The following is a 16,893-nucleotide window of genomic DNA, read 5'->3' on the forward strand; positions in this document are numbered from 1 at the left end:
GAGGGGGAGGAGGGGGGGGGAGGTGGACTTGACAAGACATTCCCCAAACCAGTCTTCTCTTCAGGTCCTGGAATCAAAGGGGATGAGGAGGCGGGCATGGCACCGAGGATGAAAGCGGAGACGGAGCCTGGCAGAAGGGAAGATACCACAAAGGGCCAATCTGGGCCTCCTTCTAAGGCAGGGAAGGCTCCAGCAACGTAGGACCAGATGGCTAAAGAGAATGGGAATGAGCCTGAAGATGTTTCTTCTCTTCCGTGGTTTGAACGCCAGCCAGGACGATAGGAAATCAGTGCTGTCCATTGCTTGGTAGCCATGTGAACTGTAAAAACATCCTCGCTGGCTGGCTCCATGGCTAGACCAGGGGTTGGATGGACGTGGAGACTCAACTCAACTCCTGGCAGCCTTGCGTGAAGCCAAGGAAGGGATGGCCACAGAAAGGAACCCCACTGCAGGGACATTTTGGCATGCAAAAATGACAAACATGAAGTCACAGCTCTGCCATGGGTGGGTAAGTGATGGAAAAGGTATCAAAGCACAGGAGAGACAGGGGACATCATTCCTTGGGAACGCCTGTCTGTTAAGAAATCCACCTTTGGCATCCAGTAAAGACTCAAAGAGATGGGGACAAAAGCAGGGAGATGGGGATTATCAAAGCTTTTAAGATTTGCTGAAATAATGATTGCCTCGATCCAGCCGTCAATGCCCTGTCTCTGCCTGTCCCTTTAATCTCCTGTCTGGAGGAGGTGGCTCCTCTTCTCCTGCAGCATCAAACTTTCCACCACCAGGCGCACCGAGAAGACCCCATTGAACCCCAGCCCCCCTGTCACTCTGCAGTGGGACTGGACAAGTGAAACAGCACTAAGACCTTTCTGCCTTCCCGAGGTCTAAGACCAGGCTGAACCCCAGCCCCCCGCCTCCTTCGCTGCCCCAGAGTTAATAGAGAACATACAACTGGCAGAAAAATATATTTTTCTCCATGCAGAAAAACTTGCAAAGCAAAACTTAATCAGAACAGAACAGATGTCAGAAAAATTCATTCTTCCCCCACCTGCACTGGAGTTTTCAGCTACAGAAACTTTAATTAAGGCGGCCACTTTGGAAGCCTGAAGCTTCCATAATCCATTTCCCGAAATATTTATCTTTTTTTCTCACTATTTATGGATGTTTCCCAGTATATCTCGCTCCCTCCAGGGTTATAACCTGTACCCAGATGAGTTTCCCACCACAGGTAGCACATCCGAGGGATCCCTTCCTCCGAGGAATGGGCAATAGAAAGGGTGCAGAAACAGCAGTTTGGGAAACTGAGGCAGGGAAAAGCTTGACATCTTGCCTAAAGCTGCACCCTGGAAGGAGAGCAGGTTTTCTGAAATCTAGGCCAACACTTTAACTGCGGGGTCATCCCTCCTTCTGTAAAGCACTGAACCTTCATTCAACCTTCAGAAACAGTTCCCATATATTTATATACATATATATGTACACACCTGAGATATTATTGCTTGGGAATCTTCAGGCCCTGGGCCCTATCCCCACCCTTCACACTCATTAATCCTCCTTTTTTTTTTTTAGACGGTTTGGGCTTTGATCTCCCAGGCTCCGTCTGCACCACAGTGAGACAATGCAGAAGGCCCCTGGGGAGGAGGAGGGACTTGACAAGACATTCCCCAAACCAGTCTTCTCTTCAGGTCCTGGAATCAAAGGGGATGAGGAGGCGGGCATGGCACCGAGGATGAAAGCGGAGACGGAGCCTGGCAGAAGGGAAGATACCACAAAGGGCCAATCTGGGCCTCCTTCTAAGGCAGGGAAGGCTCCAGCAACGTAGGACCAGATGGCTAAAGAGAATGGGAATGAGCCTGAAGATGTTTCTTCTCTTCCGTGGTTTGAACGCCAGCCAGGACGATAGGAAATCAGTGCTGTCCATTGCTTGGTAGCCATGTGAACTGTAAAAACATCCTCGCTGGCTGGCTCCATGGCTAGACCAGGGGTTGGATGGACGTGGAGACTCAACTCAACTCCTGGCAGCCTTGCGTGAAGCCAAGGAAGGGATGGCCACAGAAAGGAACCCCACTGCAGGGACATTTTGGCATGCAAAAATGACAAACATGAAGTCACAGCTCTGCCATGGGTGGGTAAGTGATGGAAAAGGTATCAAAGCACAGGAGAGACAGGGGACATCATTCCTTGGGAACGCCTGTCTGTTAAGAAATCCACCTTTGGCATCCAGTAAAGACTCAAAGAGATGGGGACAAAAGCAGGGAGATGGGGATTATCAAAGCTTTTAAGATTTGCTGAAATAATGATTGCCTCGATCCAGCCGTCAATGCCCTGTCTCTGCCTGTCCCTTTAATCTCCTGTCTGGAGGAGGTGGCTCCTCTTCTCCTGCAGCATCAAACTTTCCACCACCAGGCGCACCGAGAAGACCCCATTGAACCCCAGCCCCCCTGTCACTCTGCAGTGGGACTGGACAAGTGAAACAGCACTAAGACCTTTCTGCCTTCCCGAGGTCTAAGACCAGGCTGAACCCCAGCCCCCCGCCTCCTTCGCTGCCCCAGAGTTAATAGAGAACATACAACTGGCAGAAAAATATATTTTTCTCCATGCAGAAAAACTTGCAAAGCAAAACTTAATCAGAACAGAACAGATGTCAGAAAAATTCATTCTTCCCCCACCTGCACTGGAGTTTTCAGCTACAGAAACTTTAATTAAGGCGGCCACTTTGGAAGCCTGAAGCTTCCATAATCCATTTCCCGAAATATTTATCTTTTTTTCTCACTATTTATGGATGTTTCCCAGTATATCTCGCTCCCTCCAGGGTTATAACCTGTACCCAGATGAGTTTCCCACCACAGGTAGCACATCCGAGGGATCCCTTCCTCCGAGGAATGGGCAATAGAAAGGGTGCAGAAACAGCAGTTTGGGAAACTGAGGCAGGGAAAAGCTTGACATCTTGCCTAAAGCTGCACCCTGGAAGGAGAGCAGGTTTTCTGAAATCTAGGCCAACACTTTAACTGCGGGGTCATCCCTCCTTCTGTAAAGCACTGAACCTTCATTCAACCTTCAGAAACAGTTCCCATATATTTATATACATATATATGTACACACCTGAGATATTATTGCTTGGGAATCTTCAGGCCCTGGGCCCTATCCCCACCCTTCACACTCATTAATCCCCCTTTTTTTTTTTCCTTCCTCACATTCATAAAGAATCTCCCCTCCAGCGGGGAGGATTGGCCTCGGCTCCCTCGGCAGCGCAGCGCTGCTCTTCCCTCTGCCCAAGGGGCTGCTGAGAACAAAGCGGGGCGCTCCCCTTCTCCGGGGACACCGCTGCTCCGTGATCCCAGCCCTTTCCCTGCCCAAGGATCCCCTGGGAATTTCTTCCCCTGCCACCATCCCCTTGGGCCACACGGGTTGCTGCCCTCAGCCACCAGCCACAACCCAAGTCTCTCACGTCGCACAAACAAGGATGGTGTAAATGCAGGGAACACCGTGGATTTGAGAAGGGAAGAGCCGGAGCCAGGGAACAGGGCTCGGGGATGGGACTGTGCTTCCTGGCTCCGTCCCTGGCTTCCTGCGTAGCCTTGAGCAAGTTCATTTGCTGTGCAGAACCCAGTGCCAAAGCCACTACAGCCTTTGGGGATTGAGCTGTGGACTTTCCTTTGCTAAAATCTGAGTTTCTCTGGTTGGAGGGGGGCAAAGCCCAAGCAGTGAAATACACCGTCCCCAGGGTTTATCACCCCCCTGATTTGCAAAGAGGCCCTGGGCTACAAGGTATTCATTCCAAAGACTGTGCTCGCTCCCTTTCTCCCTCTCTCCCGAGCCTGCACCTACCTGCAAATGCAACTCAGCTAAATTGTAATTGGCAAAGGCAAGCGAGCCAGCCCCCATATTTCTTTTAATGTTTCCACAGGAACCTGGGTGATGTCTTTCACATCGTACATCGTGGGTGGCAGAGACCTAAATAACCCCCTTCAGCGGTAGAACATGTTCAGGAGGTGCCAGTGTTCCCTCTCTGACTCAAATTCATCTGCAGGATTTATGGCTTCAGACCTGTCAAGCTGCACCACCGGCAGCCGCTCCGTAGGAATCCCTAACCTGGGAAGAGTCTCCCATTACTTCCCCATACGGATAACTCTTTTTCTATACAGGGTTCATCGTCTTTCCCCAAATATCACTTTCTGGAAGGGGTCTTATGCCTCACAAGCAAACGTCTTTGGAGTCTCCAAGCAAACCTTAAAGCCCTGGCATTCCCGTTGTATCTGGTGGTGCTGACGTGGGATGGGATGCAGATTCTAAGGAATCGAGTCCCTGGTTAAACACTGAATTTTGGAGACCCAAATTTGAGAATTGGGGGCAGCAAATACAATTTTCTAATCAGAGAATAATTACCTAATATTAAACACTGAGATCCAGGGCTTTATGGCACAGAAAGAAAACCCCAAACTCATCTCTTCTAGTAGGGCCAGGAATATGGAGCATCCTCACAAAATTAGCTCCTATAGGACGGACTATAATGACAGCAAGAACCGTCTCCCACTTCAACCAAAGCCAGACAACACAGGCTGCCACAGCACCAGTAGCTGATAACCAGTCTCATGCGGGCGGGCAAAATTCATCACAGTGAAAATCTTGTCTTCATTTGCATGACCTCTATTTGCTCCCATGCAAATTCCATTTATTCCATTTATGTGACTACCTGTGGTGACAATTTCAAAGCCAAAGGTTCAGGACAATTTTGTAAAGAACTATGTTCTTGAATTCGTAGAGATTTCCTTCCTGAACTTCAGCGATCTGCGAGTAGCATGGCCAAGGCAGAGAAACTCGTGAAGGAACCCGGGCTGAACGGCGTACGAGTTACTCAAAACCTACCAGCTCTGGCCTCATTCTGCTCAAGGTGCCTGCCCACTGGTGCTACAGCTGACCTGAAGGTGCAGAAATGGTCCAGGAGGCTGAAATGCCGGCTTGATTTTATCTAAAATAATAATTCTTGATTTATTTTGCAGAGGTTTGTTTTAGTGACTGAATCTTTGCAACCCCATACCACTGATCAGCCACGTTTTTTGCCTCTAAAACACGAAGAACAGAAGTTCTGGGCACACCTGGGTGTACGGATCGCGTTTAGGAGGCAGAAACATGAGGAAAGGTGCTCTCTTTCCTTTAAGTCATTCTGGAACAAAGATCAATAACCGCAGCCACTGGGAAAACTGATGCAGTGGGAGTGGACTCAGGGAATTCTTTGGGAGCTGACCTTCCTTAACACTCGGGTTCTCAGAGACTCTCCTAATTAAAGTAAGAGATCGCCAGCAAGACTTTGGTCCAACACAGTTGTTAAGACATCGTGAGCTGTGCCCCAAACCATGGATTGGCTTTAAAGATGTATCAAAATATTACTTTTATTCTCTGTATTTGCTTTGTGGCTTTTGAGCCTGTGTGGTTAATGTTTTCTTTCAGGTTTACTCCACTGTAATGAGGGTTAGTAACATAACTCTTCAGTTTTAAATGTGAGTTGAGCTCCCCAAGTCATCACACCGCTCCAGAACCCGGCTCCAGAAGAAAATGACAAATACCATCAGATGTGAGAGTTGGCACCACAATAAAGAACTAAATAACAGGACAGGCCTCTAGACCCGGCAACGTCAAGGGGTGTTTTGTCATTAACTTTAATGGAGGTAGGATTTTGCTCTGGGTTTCTCAGTCTCCAAAAATAAAGCAGCCTCCCATTGAACTCTGCAAGCTCCCACCAGTTCTCCCGAAGACCTGGGATGAAGCGGAGACACCAGAGTGCTGTGCTCCAGCCAGTTTGCCACGCAGCAGCACCTCAGAGATGAGTCCACGCAGCGTTCGGAGATGAATGAGGCCGGAGCCAAGCACAGGGCATCAGCCACGAGTCACTCCGAGAGCCCTCGGTCTGTCCGAATTAAGTTCCATTTCTTTGGGTCACGCTTGGCTGAGCTCCTCACCAATCCCTGGTCCCACCAGACGCCTTCCCCTGAATCCTAGAAAGCTCTGGTCTCTCTGGGTTTATATTCCCCAGCCACAGCAGTCTCCCGGGAGCGGGCAGGGTGCTTATTAACTGCAGGCGAATATCGCAACGGGAGGAGTAAATTGTAGCCTTCAAGGAGACAGGAATCTGTCATTTCTGTTCCCTCAGTCACCAGGAAGGGCACTGCTCAGTTCAGACACGATTTCACAAACTGGATCAGTCCCGTCCCCCCCCGCCAACATCGCCTCCCTCTGCTCCCGACCCGGCACCATTCCTGCCTCCCCACATACTATGTATTAAAGGATTAAAGGGAAAAAAACCCAGCCCTGCTCTGGGAGTGGGCAGCACTAAGGAAATGACCAAAAAACCCAAAGTGACTGGCAGAGAACCATGATGTTCTCAGTGGGACAAGAGCTAAACGTGTTGTACAGGGAGTGGAGGAGGCGCTGGTGGCCGGAGCAGGGGCTGTTGGCCAAGGCTTCCCAGCTCTATTTCCAGCCGTGGGTGGGAGGGTGAGACAGGAATTGGGAGTCAGGATGTCGGACTCTGCTCCTGGCTTGAGGGACTTATGGCAAAGTCACCCGGTCCTCGGTCCCGTCCTCAGCTGTCACTGCAGAGTGTCACTTAGTGGTCAGAGATGGGGACAAGGCGCAGAGGCTCCCGAGCCACATTTCCTGCTGCCTCACAACACGACACCCAGCAAAAAGCTGCTGCTTCCACTCATCTCTGAAAAGGGGGTAATAAAAATGATGCTGGTCTGACTCACAGCTGCGGGACCGCAGTTTAAATCACCAATTTTTGCAACGTGCGTTTGGGCTCACTGGGAGAAAAGCCAATAAACACAAGATGTTAAGTAAAAAACTTTGGTCACCCAGGTTCCATCCCAAGTCCGAGCTCTCCAAAGCCAAGGAAGATCTCAGGGGAGCCAGGCACAACCAGGAAAGACCAAAGAACCCTTTTTTCCCCTCACGTCTACTTTTGTCTTAATCATGATTTATCCCAGAGAGCAGCAGGGATTAAAAGATTGGTCAGTACTCACAGCTGGTAAATAAGCAATTAAACCACACGGTAATTAGAAAAGAAAACGCAATAAAAGAATCGTGTTCTTTCACTACTTTGCAGCACAGGAAAATGTTTCCCTGCTTCATCGCCGGTGGGTTCCTCTGCCTTCCCAGCTCACACCCCCTTCCCCTTGGAAGTTTTTCGCTTTATGATCTGGTTTCTGACAAATCTTGAAATCTGAATGTCCAGCCAAGATGAGCTTTTCCCAATTCTTCTGCAACTCTGAGTAAAGAAAACGGCAAATTAAATTTCAACTCGTGGAGTTCCTGCCCCCGGACCCTGTATGAGAACAGCCCCAAACTGGCAAAACGTGATGAGTTCAGTCCTACCCTGACTGAAGACTCAAACTGGGTGGGTACTGGGTGTATCCCAGTTCCTCCGCAGACACGGAGTCTGGCTCTCGCACAAGCAAAAGATCAATATTGGACTGGGATGGGTGCTAAGTCATCAGTCACTTTCCCACCTCCTTTTCCCCTCTTTTTTTTCCTCGTTGGTGGCCGTGTCACCTCCTCTCCCAAACCGCAGCTGCACCAGTTGAGCGTCCAACCAAGCTGAACCTTCCCCATGTGCAGGTCTGTTTGTAAAAACAGCCAATAAGTAGCCTGTATGAACACTCCACAAATAATCCAGGAGAGGCTCCTCTCAGCCCACGTGGAGCACATGGAGCCCCCAAACTCAGCAGGCAGCCACCATGGGAAAAATTGTTATTTTAGGGTTTTTTTCCCAGCCCAGTTTTCTCACCCTCCTGATTTCATGTGAAAGCTCACGGAGCGGAGATCCTCCTCATAGCCAGGGGCCCTCTGACTGGTCAGGTGTGATGTTTATTCATTAGTCTTACAAATATCTGCTGAAGAGTAAAGCCTCGGATCAGCAGTCAGAGAGGACAATCCCTGCTACTGGCGCTGCAAAAAGCCGAAGCACAGATGGTGCCTGTTCTAAATACCTCTTAACGCCGAGTCACGAAGGAAGCGTTTGCCCATCTCATGCCTATGGCAGCCAAGGCCTCCAAAGAAAAGCCCCAAATGTGGTTCCCAAGAGGCAAAAATTTCATAGAATTTTCACGAGATAGATACACTATATAGAGAACCATATCAAGCTCCCAGGATGACATCACCAGCAGGCACTGGGGAAGTCCCAGACTGGACTCAGTGACAGGTGGGAACTGGATTCCGGATCTGGAGTCAGGAACCCATGGATGGGGATCAAAAGCACACGACAAGGTCCTCCTCAGACACCAGCCATTGAAGAAAGAGCTGACCCTTTGATCCCTCAGCTTTTACACTGAGCGTGGGACAGATGGGATGGAACACCCTGTGGGTCACCTCTCCTGTCCCTTCCTCCCTGCAGGTCGACCCCTCTATGCTTTTCCATTTCCGACCTTCCAAAGGGGCAAATAATGAAATTAGCTCAGCTTGGTTGTTACAGCAATAAGTATAAGCAAGAGCCTCTCTACACACCATTCCTTGGTGTCAACTATAAACACAGGTCTCATCACTCCGAGAACAAATAGTTTTCCGCACAATATGCCGTTGATTTCAGAGAGTTAGAAGAGGCTTAGCAAAGGAGAAAAGTTACTGAGCAGAAAGTTGGTTCTGTTCTCCCTCAAACCAGGACACGGGGAAGAGCAAGGTGCTGCAGGAAGCGTGGAGGGTGATTCAGTAGGTGGGGTTCTCCCTCCGGGCAGTGCGAAACTCCGCACTCGGCTCCGGGACCGGCTCCCCGATCGGCCCTGCTGCTCCCTGCAGGAAAAGCAGCACCTTTGGCAGCACGTGGGCCGGGTTCCAGCTCAGCAGATGGCACCGAGCAGGGATCTCTCCTCTATTTTCAGTGTTACTAAACTGCTCGGCAGCACTACTGCGCAGGCCCTCACCCCAGAAGGGTCTGCGAGTCCGTGGTGCCGCCAACAGAGCTCCTCCTTTTGCAACAGAGGAAAAGGGGTGATTTTGTGGCTCGGTTTCTCAAATTGGAATCAGAAAATCTGCATCACCTCTCGGCTGGGAGGCCTATGGGAAACATGTATGTCCTTCCCGTGTGCTGCAAACCCCACCAGGGAACGATCAGGCTTTCTCGTCTTCTTTTTCTAGGGGGGTCTCATGTGGGCAACTGTTTGTGCAGTCTGGGCAATTGTTATCAGAAGGAATCTCCACTCTCAGCTCCAGCCCCGACCTGTGACCGTCACACAGGTAAGAGGAACAGAAATGCAAAATGGGATAAGTTGGTATTGCATCATGCAAATATTCATAACTGCAACTCTTGCCATAATTGACTTTTATGTTTTAAATCCATTTTGTATCTTGTGCTAAGCCAAGAATAATATTTGGAGACGGAATGCTCATGAGGACAAGAAAGGGGACCAAGATGCAGCCTTTGTTATTACCTCCCAAAGTGGGATGCAAACCCTGGACAGTGAGAACTGGAGCAGCCGTGGAGCCCAACACTTCCACTGCACTGAAATCCAGCCCTGGAGATACCCTGCTCTTCCAACCTTGCTTGAGGGATTTACAATTATTAAGAAAGTTAAAAGAATCACAGAATCACAAAATTGTAGGGGTTGGAAGGAACCCCTGGAGATCATCTCGTCCAATTCCCTGCCAAAGCAGGGTCACCCACAGCAGGCTGGACAGGAACACGTCCAGGTGGGTTTGGAATATCTTCAGAGAAGGAGACACTAAAGAGTCTTCTCCTCTTTCTAACCTTACAAAAAAATACCAGAGAGGACAGGGTTAATTATGGGGTGTCTGGGAGCCCTTACTATCAAAGAAGGCGCAAGGAGATGGAAGTAACCCCATGGAGCTCCTGCACGCCTCTGGCTCTGCAGGGTTTGCTCTCTCCTGCTCTTTCTCACGCACACACGCGTACACACAAACACGCACACATTTACACACACACACACACACACAGTTACACACACACACACACACACATTTACACACACACACACACCCCCCGGAGCCCGCGCGGCACCGGCTGGTCCCGAGGAGGAGACGGGAACAGGGCGAGGCCCATCTCGCAGCAGATTCTCCTGCAGACCTGCAGGCACCTTTCGAAAACCACAAAACGGTAACCAAATAAACAAGCGGGGCGTCTCCGGCTCAACCACACCCCCCCCCCGGTACCCCCCCGGGCACCCGGCATCCCCGCGGCTGCCAAGTCGCTGACGGAGCTGGTAAATCAGCGAGGAGCCGCCGGGTGCCAGCGCTGGGAGGGGTGGGGGGTACGGGATTTTTGATGGTCAGAGGTAAGAGGGTGGGCTGGGAGGAGAAGACAGGGCAGGCTGTTTGGTAGGGCTCCCTTCTGTCCTAATAGGAGCTGAGCCATCTGTCCTCAGGCGTGTGCATCAAAGGCTGACACATCAGAGAGGTGAGTGCTCCAGCGCCTGGCTCCCACAGTCTCCCACGCACCGCCTCCGCCTGTCCCCCCAAAATCCCTCCCAGCCCCCTCCCGAGCTGCCACGGCCACCACAGCAGGGCAGGAGGAGGTGCTGGTGGAAAAGCAGGCACAGAAGGATGTGCCAGTAAATCTCAGAGTTGCACTTCAGGGTGCCTGCTAAAGAAAATAGCTCTTTTCACCCCAAAGAACATTGCAAGGAATAAGGGGCCGGTGTGACGGTGCAGTCAGCAGGCAGTGATTTGACGTGAGAGGGGAATCCCTCGGCGTCACACTCACCATCTCACTCTGAGAACACACTTCCCACTCCTCACCAGGCTTCCACGCTTCTTCTGCACCCACTTTGGCTTCATCTTTCCTTCTAAGCCACCAAGAGAAGCCATAGAACAGTTTATCTGTGCAGGAACACCAGTCTGGAGTTTCACTCATCAGTTCAGCCTCTCTTTGTCTCTCATGACCCTCCTGGAGTCCTCCTGACCGTTGGTGCTTTGCATTTTCCTAATTAGGGCTTTACATTTTCCTAATTATTTGTAAAGGTTTATCTGTGCCCTTTATCAGCATAGAAAAGCAGGCAAATAAGGGGAGCTAACCTGAGGCCCAGGTTAAAATGAAGGATGGAAGTTTCCCTGTTGATTTCAGGGAGCTTGGGATGGGGGATTAGTTCAGACAAGGGAAACAGCTCATCTGCCTTTGCACAGAGACACCGAGGAGCTGGGCACTCAGAAAAAGAACAGAATAATTCTGTTTCAATTACAACAATTTGAGGGCTGTTTGTCAGGATGTAAAACAAAAGACGACTTTCTCTAGGGAGGGAGCATGATGCATCCTTCCCCTGCTGCCTCTGCCTTGCCTGACGCCGTGGCAGCTTCCTGTGCCACCACGAGACTCCTAAAAACTCAGAGGTGCGAAATGCAGAAAACAAGACTGGAAGTTGTTCTGCTGCCTAAGCTCGTCCCCACCCTCCGGGCTCTGATCCCCTCCACCCCTCTGATGTCCCTGCCCTTGTTTTGTCTCACAACCCCTCTTGCAATCTCTCCGTGCTGTGCCCTGCCTTCTCTCCTCCCTTTGTCTTGCTGACTAGACGCTATGGTACCGCCAGTGCCTGGAACTAAGAACTTCTTTCCAGGGCTGTGGAAATGCCCCTTGTTTTCCAGCATGTCCCAACTACTGAATAATGAAAGCCACGGTTCTTGTTTCAGTAGTAGCGATTAGAACTCGTGGCGTGTCGCAATAACGCCCAGGAGACCCAAATGCAGATATTGTTGCTGCCTATAAACAAAGGGAAAAGGCGTCCTCGGGAGCTGGTGGCCTCGGATGACATTGTTATCGATTCCAGGCATGGATGTCAGCTCGGGAGCAGAAATGGGAGAGGGAATCACCCTCAGACTGAGCTTGTGAGAGGCTGCCGAGCCTTCTCTACAGCTCAGGAGTTTTCCTGCTGATACCAAGGAGGCAAAAAGGGACTTTCTCAGCAGCCATAAATTACAGGCAGCAATGTTATTCTTGAAACTGCCCTGCGCTGTCTCCCCGGCCTTTGCAAAATCTTTCCCAGCCCGACTCCCGCCTGTTCTCTTGCTAGAAATTAAAACAAACAAAACCAACAGAAACCTCCATGCCAAAAAGAGATCTATCGATGAGCAACTTGGCTGTGGGGGCAAGCGACACTAAGCAGCACGAGCTGTAAAAGGGATGGTATTAGCCCAGATCGAGGGGTCTCCGGGCGCTGGTCACTCTCAGTGTCAGCACCTGATGTGAGGAGGGGAGGAATTCGTCTGCGTGGAGCAGCCCTTCCCCTGCTCTGCCCTCTCAGCTGCTTCTGCTTTATTTTTGTTGTTTCAAATATGTGCCTGATAATTGCATTAGGCACCCCTTGCTTCTTGTGGTTTTGAGACAAACATGATTTTGCAGACCTTTGTCACACTCTCTTTCAAACCCTTCTTCCAAGCAGGAGACTCTGAGTTTGTCTCTTCCCATACGGCAGCCACTTCCCAGCTCCAGTCGTATTGGTTAGCTTTTAGTCACATCAACAGCAATTACCCAATTGTGCCTGTCGGGACAGTGCGCACCCGCCCTTTGTATCCTCTGACTGTTAAGGAGCAAATAAACTATAAGCAATTTAAAAAAAAAAAAAAAAAAAGCTGCATTTCATAGCTGCAGCATCTCTTTTAAGGCAGCAAGTTCATTGCACAAGCAAATATAATACGACTAAATGTGAGATGGCCCCAAGCTACACAATCCCCATCAGGGTATGGCCGTGTTCAAGGGAAGGAGGACTTTGGCTCGAGTCTGTCTGTAACAGTAAATAGACTGGGATTAAATGAGTAAGCAAATATTGAAGTGTTTTGGTTTTCTGGTGGCCAGGCTCATGGGAAGACATTAGTTAATCAATAACATTGATGTTTGGTTTTGCAAAAAGAAATTCAAATCAGTTTCAGGCTCATCCAGACCTTCCAAATTCAAATGAGGGCAGAGATGCCCCAGCCTTGCTTTGCCATTGGTGGAACAACCTCCAAAATACGGCTGGCCTCGATGGGAGAGGCGGGGAGTTTTTTGCTGGGCTGCATTCAGTCTGTCCAATGGAGGCCTGCAACAGCCCTTCTCAGGGAGAACTGGAAGATGACAATGAGCTTTCAGCCCTAGCTTCAGGAAAACTAGAATACATTGACCTTCCAAACCCAGCATTTAAGGTTAATAGGAAAAACTAGGATAAACCTAAGTTGTTGGAATGCCAGCTGTTAAGGAGGATGGTTTCTGCATTATTCAGTGGTAGTTATGGTGTTGCTGGAGATGAAAAGCCAAGAGGCTGCAGTTCACACACATATGTCTTTGCTCCCTCCAGCTACCCCTCTCCAGCTCTCAAAACCCTGTGTCTGCCAGACAATTGCACGCTTGAGTGTTGCTGATGGTAGACTGGGTGATGAAGGTGGTGGTGAGGAGGGATGAGCAGTTGACTTAGGACTGTGTGGCTCCAGGAGGGTTTGCCAGGGCACAATCAAATTACTTCCAAGCCAAAAGAAATTGGTCTGTCTGTAGTCAGGGAGACACTCGGCTGCAGCCAAAGGGGAGCATAAACATCCAGGTTTGTGATCTCCACCAAACAAAGCAAGGGAGGGAGGAGACCTTGAAATCTTTGTTTGCCATCATGAGCTCCTGGTCAGGTAGAACATGGACATTTCCAAGCCCCAACAAGTGCCCATTTCACTCAGCCTCCTGTCTCCAAGCGCAGCTGGTTCCAGGTGCTTCAGAGCTGTTGCTTCCAATCTTCTCAGGTCCATGGATCACTGTCACCGTTCAATATTTCTCACAGATGAGCAGGTGCTATTGGTGCTCAACAGTTGGCTTGTCTAAAGCTGCTCACATGGAGCCAAGAGCAGGCTCGGGGCATCCTGCTCTCTCCTTCCTTTGCACTTTGTATTTACACTGCAGCCTGTAGCTCAGCATACAGAGAGAAGAATGTAGCCCAGCACTTTTGAGTTAATCTCACATCTGGATGGTCCAACCTCATATCTTGCGGTGCTACAGTCACCTGTGAGTAGTTCTTAGAGTTGGAAAAGAGAGCCCAGACTGAGCTGGGAAAGGCAGGTTGAGGACAACATCACCTAACCTCGACTCTTTGGTCCCAAGGGACATACAAAGATAAAGGTAGAGAAATGAGTCTATAGGGAGGCTGTACACATGCAAGTAGGGGTTTAACATGCCAACAGCAAGATGACATGAGCAGGATCACAGAATCATAGAATGGTTTGGGTTGGAAGGGACCTTGAAGATCATCTAGATCCACCCCCCCCGCCCTGGGCAGGGACACCTCCTACTACATCTCTTTGAAAGCATCACAGCCAGTGAAGTCACCTTGTCTACACCCAGAACAGTTCCAGGGAGCAATAGGAGCACCAGCTGGGAGATGGTGGGGAATGTGTCCATCCAAGGGTGGCAGGTGCTGCCAGGCCAGAGAATGGAGCTGGTTGGGGCCAATTCCTTCCAATTAATAAGGAACCTCTTCTTGACACAGTCTGGTTTTGCTCAGGAGTGGAAACTGCTGGTTGCACGTGCACAGGCCGCACCAGAGACGTGCTTGGGCACCTGAAGGGTTAATAAAATATTTGGTAGATGGTTTATGGGCTTTCTTAGGTTTTTTTAAAGCCTTCATTCATCTCGTTTCCTTGTCCCCCGTCCACTCCCACCTTCCCAGAGGGCCCCTAGGGCAGAGCTGCTGGGGAGACTGAACTCCACGGTATGTGTGTGTGCGTGTGGCTGCTGGCGACCAGGCTGGGTGGTAAAATCACTTCAAAGGGGCTGCAGCACCAGCGAGCTGCAGAAGGGTGTAATTACCGCCCTGACTGAACCACCCTCCCCGGCTGTTTGAAGTAGCTCAGAGCAGAGCAGCATCAAAGGCAGAAGGAGGGCAGGAGCCATTGCAGGCGCATCCCATAATGGCAAGAAGAACAAACCTAGAGGCGTTTTACACCTGCCACCTCCAGCGCTGGCTGAGGATGGGGACCTCTTGCCTCTGATCCTGGGAACGGCTCCCAGGCAGCTCCACCAGCAAAGAAGTGGGGCAGATGGTACCTTCAGCGTGCGGAGGTTAAGATTAAGAGTTTAGGATTAAGGCACCGGGAGGAATTCCCTGAAATGAAGGTCCCACTGCACCCAGGAAAAGCAAATAGAGCTCCCGTTTGGTGAAGGAGACCAACTTGCATGGGAAATGATGTCAAACTGTTCCTCTCCACACTACACCCCAAACCAGAGAAAAACATGTTCTTGATCTTTGAAAAAATACAGGTTTTGGATATCAAAATGGCTTTCCTTGGAAGTTTCTCACAGCAAAACATCAGAATGCAATATGAAATGAGGCATTAGGCAATATACACAAATTTAAAACATTGCTATAAATAAAATATACGATTACAAGGGTATTTTTTTATAAAAAAATCAAATTAAAATGAGGTCAGTTACAATAAAATCAAGATGAAGCATCTTGCCGTAAAAATGTAGTTGAAATCAGGAAAATGTTTCAGTACTGATGCAAATGCCCATTTTATAAGCCCTTTAGGTGGATGCAACTAAATTCCAGCTGGTTAAGTTGCTTAAAAAATATAAATTATATATGATCATAGGCCTCCCATCCACACTTAATCAGATGTCATCAGTCCAGCCAAGCAAAATGGCAAAGCAATCCTGAGTGTTTCTATAAAATTAATTACTAATAGATTCCTTTTTTCTTCCTCTTCAACTTAAAGAATGCAACTAGGTGTTGAGTTTGATTTTTTTCCTCTTTGTGATGGCTTAAAATTTGTTTGCTTGATGTTGCTTTACAGAAGCTGCAGATCCAACAGGCCGATTTCCAAAATCAAGAGTTGTAAGGCAAATATTAAAACCTGCAAGGCTCAGCTAATGCTGCCAGAGCTGCTGGAAGTCACCCCCAAAAAAACCTCCCCAGTCCAGGCTGGAGGTACCTGGCTGAAGCCCAAAGGATGATGTGAAAACTGAAAGCAGGAAAGTTCAGCCCAGTTTCATGTTTTGTAACTGATGTTGCACAGCTCTGGGTAACGCTCAGCCACACGTTCTGTGCTGGGTGCTTCCTCCTGTCCCCCATCCCAGAGCCAGGGCTGAAGCTCCCTCTCTGCATCCTTGAAGGAATCCATGCTTTCTCAGGGGCAATTAAGCAAACTTAATTCTTCATCCCATGATGTAAGGGAAAAAGTCTAGGAAGTGTTGGGCCCTAAAAAACCAAGCATTAAATATTGGTATCACTCCATCTCACTGTCATCATCCCATGGGTGAGTCATGCCAGTTGCTAAATAAAACGTGAATTGGCAAACTGAAATGGGAATATGAATGTGGCTGGTGGTGATGAGTCAGTGAAACTCAGCCCAGCAGCCACTGAGGCACTGGTGGGCCAGTCTCCGTGGAGGAGGAACGCTCCAGGGTAACCCCAAGGGGGTGTTAAGGGGAAAAAAAAAAGCCTCCTCACCGTTGCTGCTTGACTGTGTAAATTTATGGCACGGTAAGTGGATTTTATGAATAAATAACTACAGCAAATTGTTAACAAAGAAGGTAATTAAGTTAGTACATGTTACCAAAGCAGGTGGCAAATTGGCCATCTCTTGGAGTCTTCTCTATGGCTGGAGTCAGCAGACGGCGCTGCGCCACGCCGCCGGACGGGTTCGTGTCACCGGGCCCTGCTCAGGCGGGTGAAGCTGCTGGGGCTTTGGCAAAGGCCTTGGCTGTTGTTTCACAGCGCGAATTCTTTCCAGGAGCTGTTGCAAACAGGAAAAGCTCTCGCTCTCTCTGTTAATCTTTCCATCTAGAGTCAGGTCTGGGGAGCAGAACTGCCCCCTGAGAAGCAAAGGCTCTGTCCCGGAACGGAAGGGTCCCAGGACAAGGAAGAGGCCAAGACATTGGAAACACCATTCCCAAATGTCCTGCTGTGGACATTCCTCCCAACTGGCAGCCACCTGCAAACATCT

The sequence above is a fragment of the Calidris pugnax genome, unplaced genomic scaffold (genome assembly GCF_001431845.1).
Source record: "Calidris pugnax isolate Ruff unplaced genomic scaffold, ASM143184v1 scaffold335, whole genome shotgun sequence".
In the NCBI taxonomy this organism is placed as follows: domain Eukaryota; kingdom Metazoa; phylum Chordata; class Aves; order Charadriiformes; family Scolopacidae; genus Calidris; species Calidris pugnax.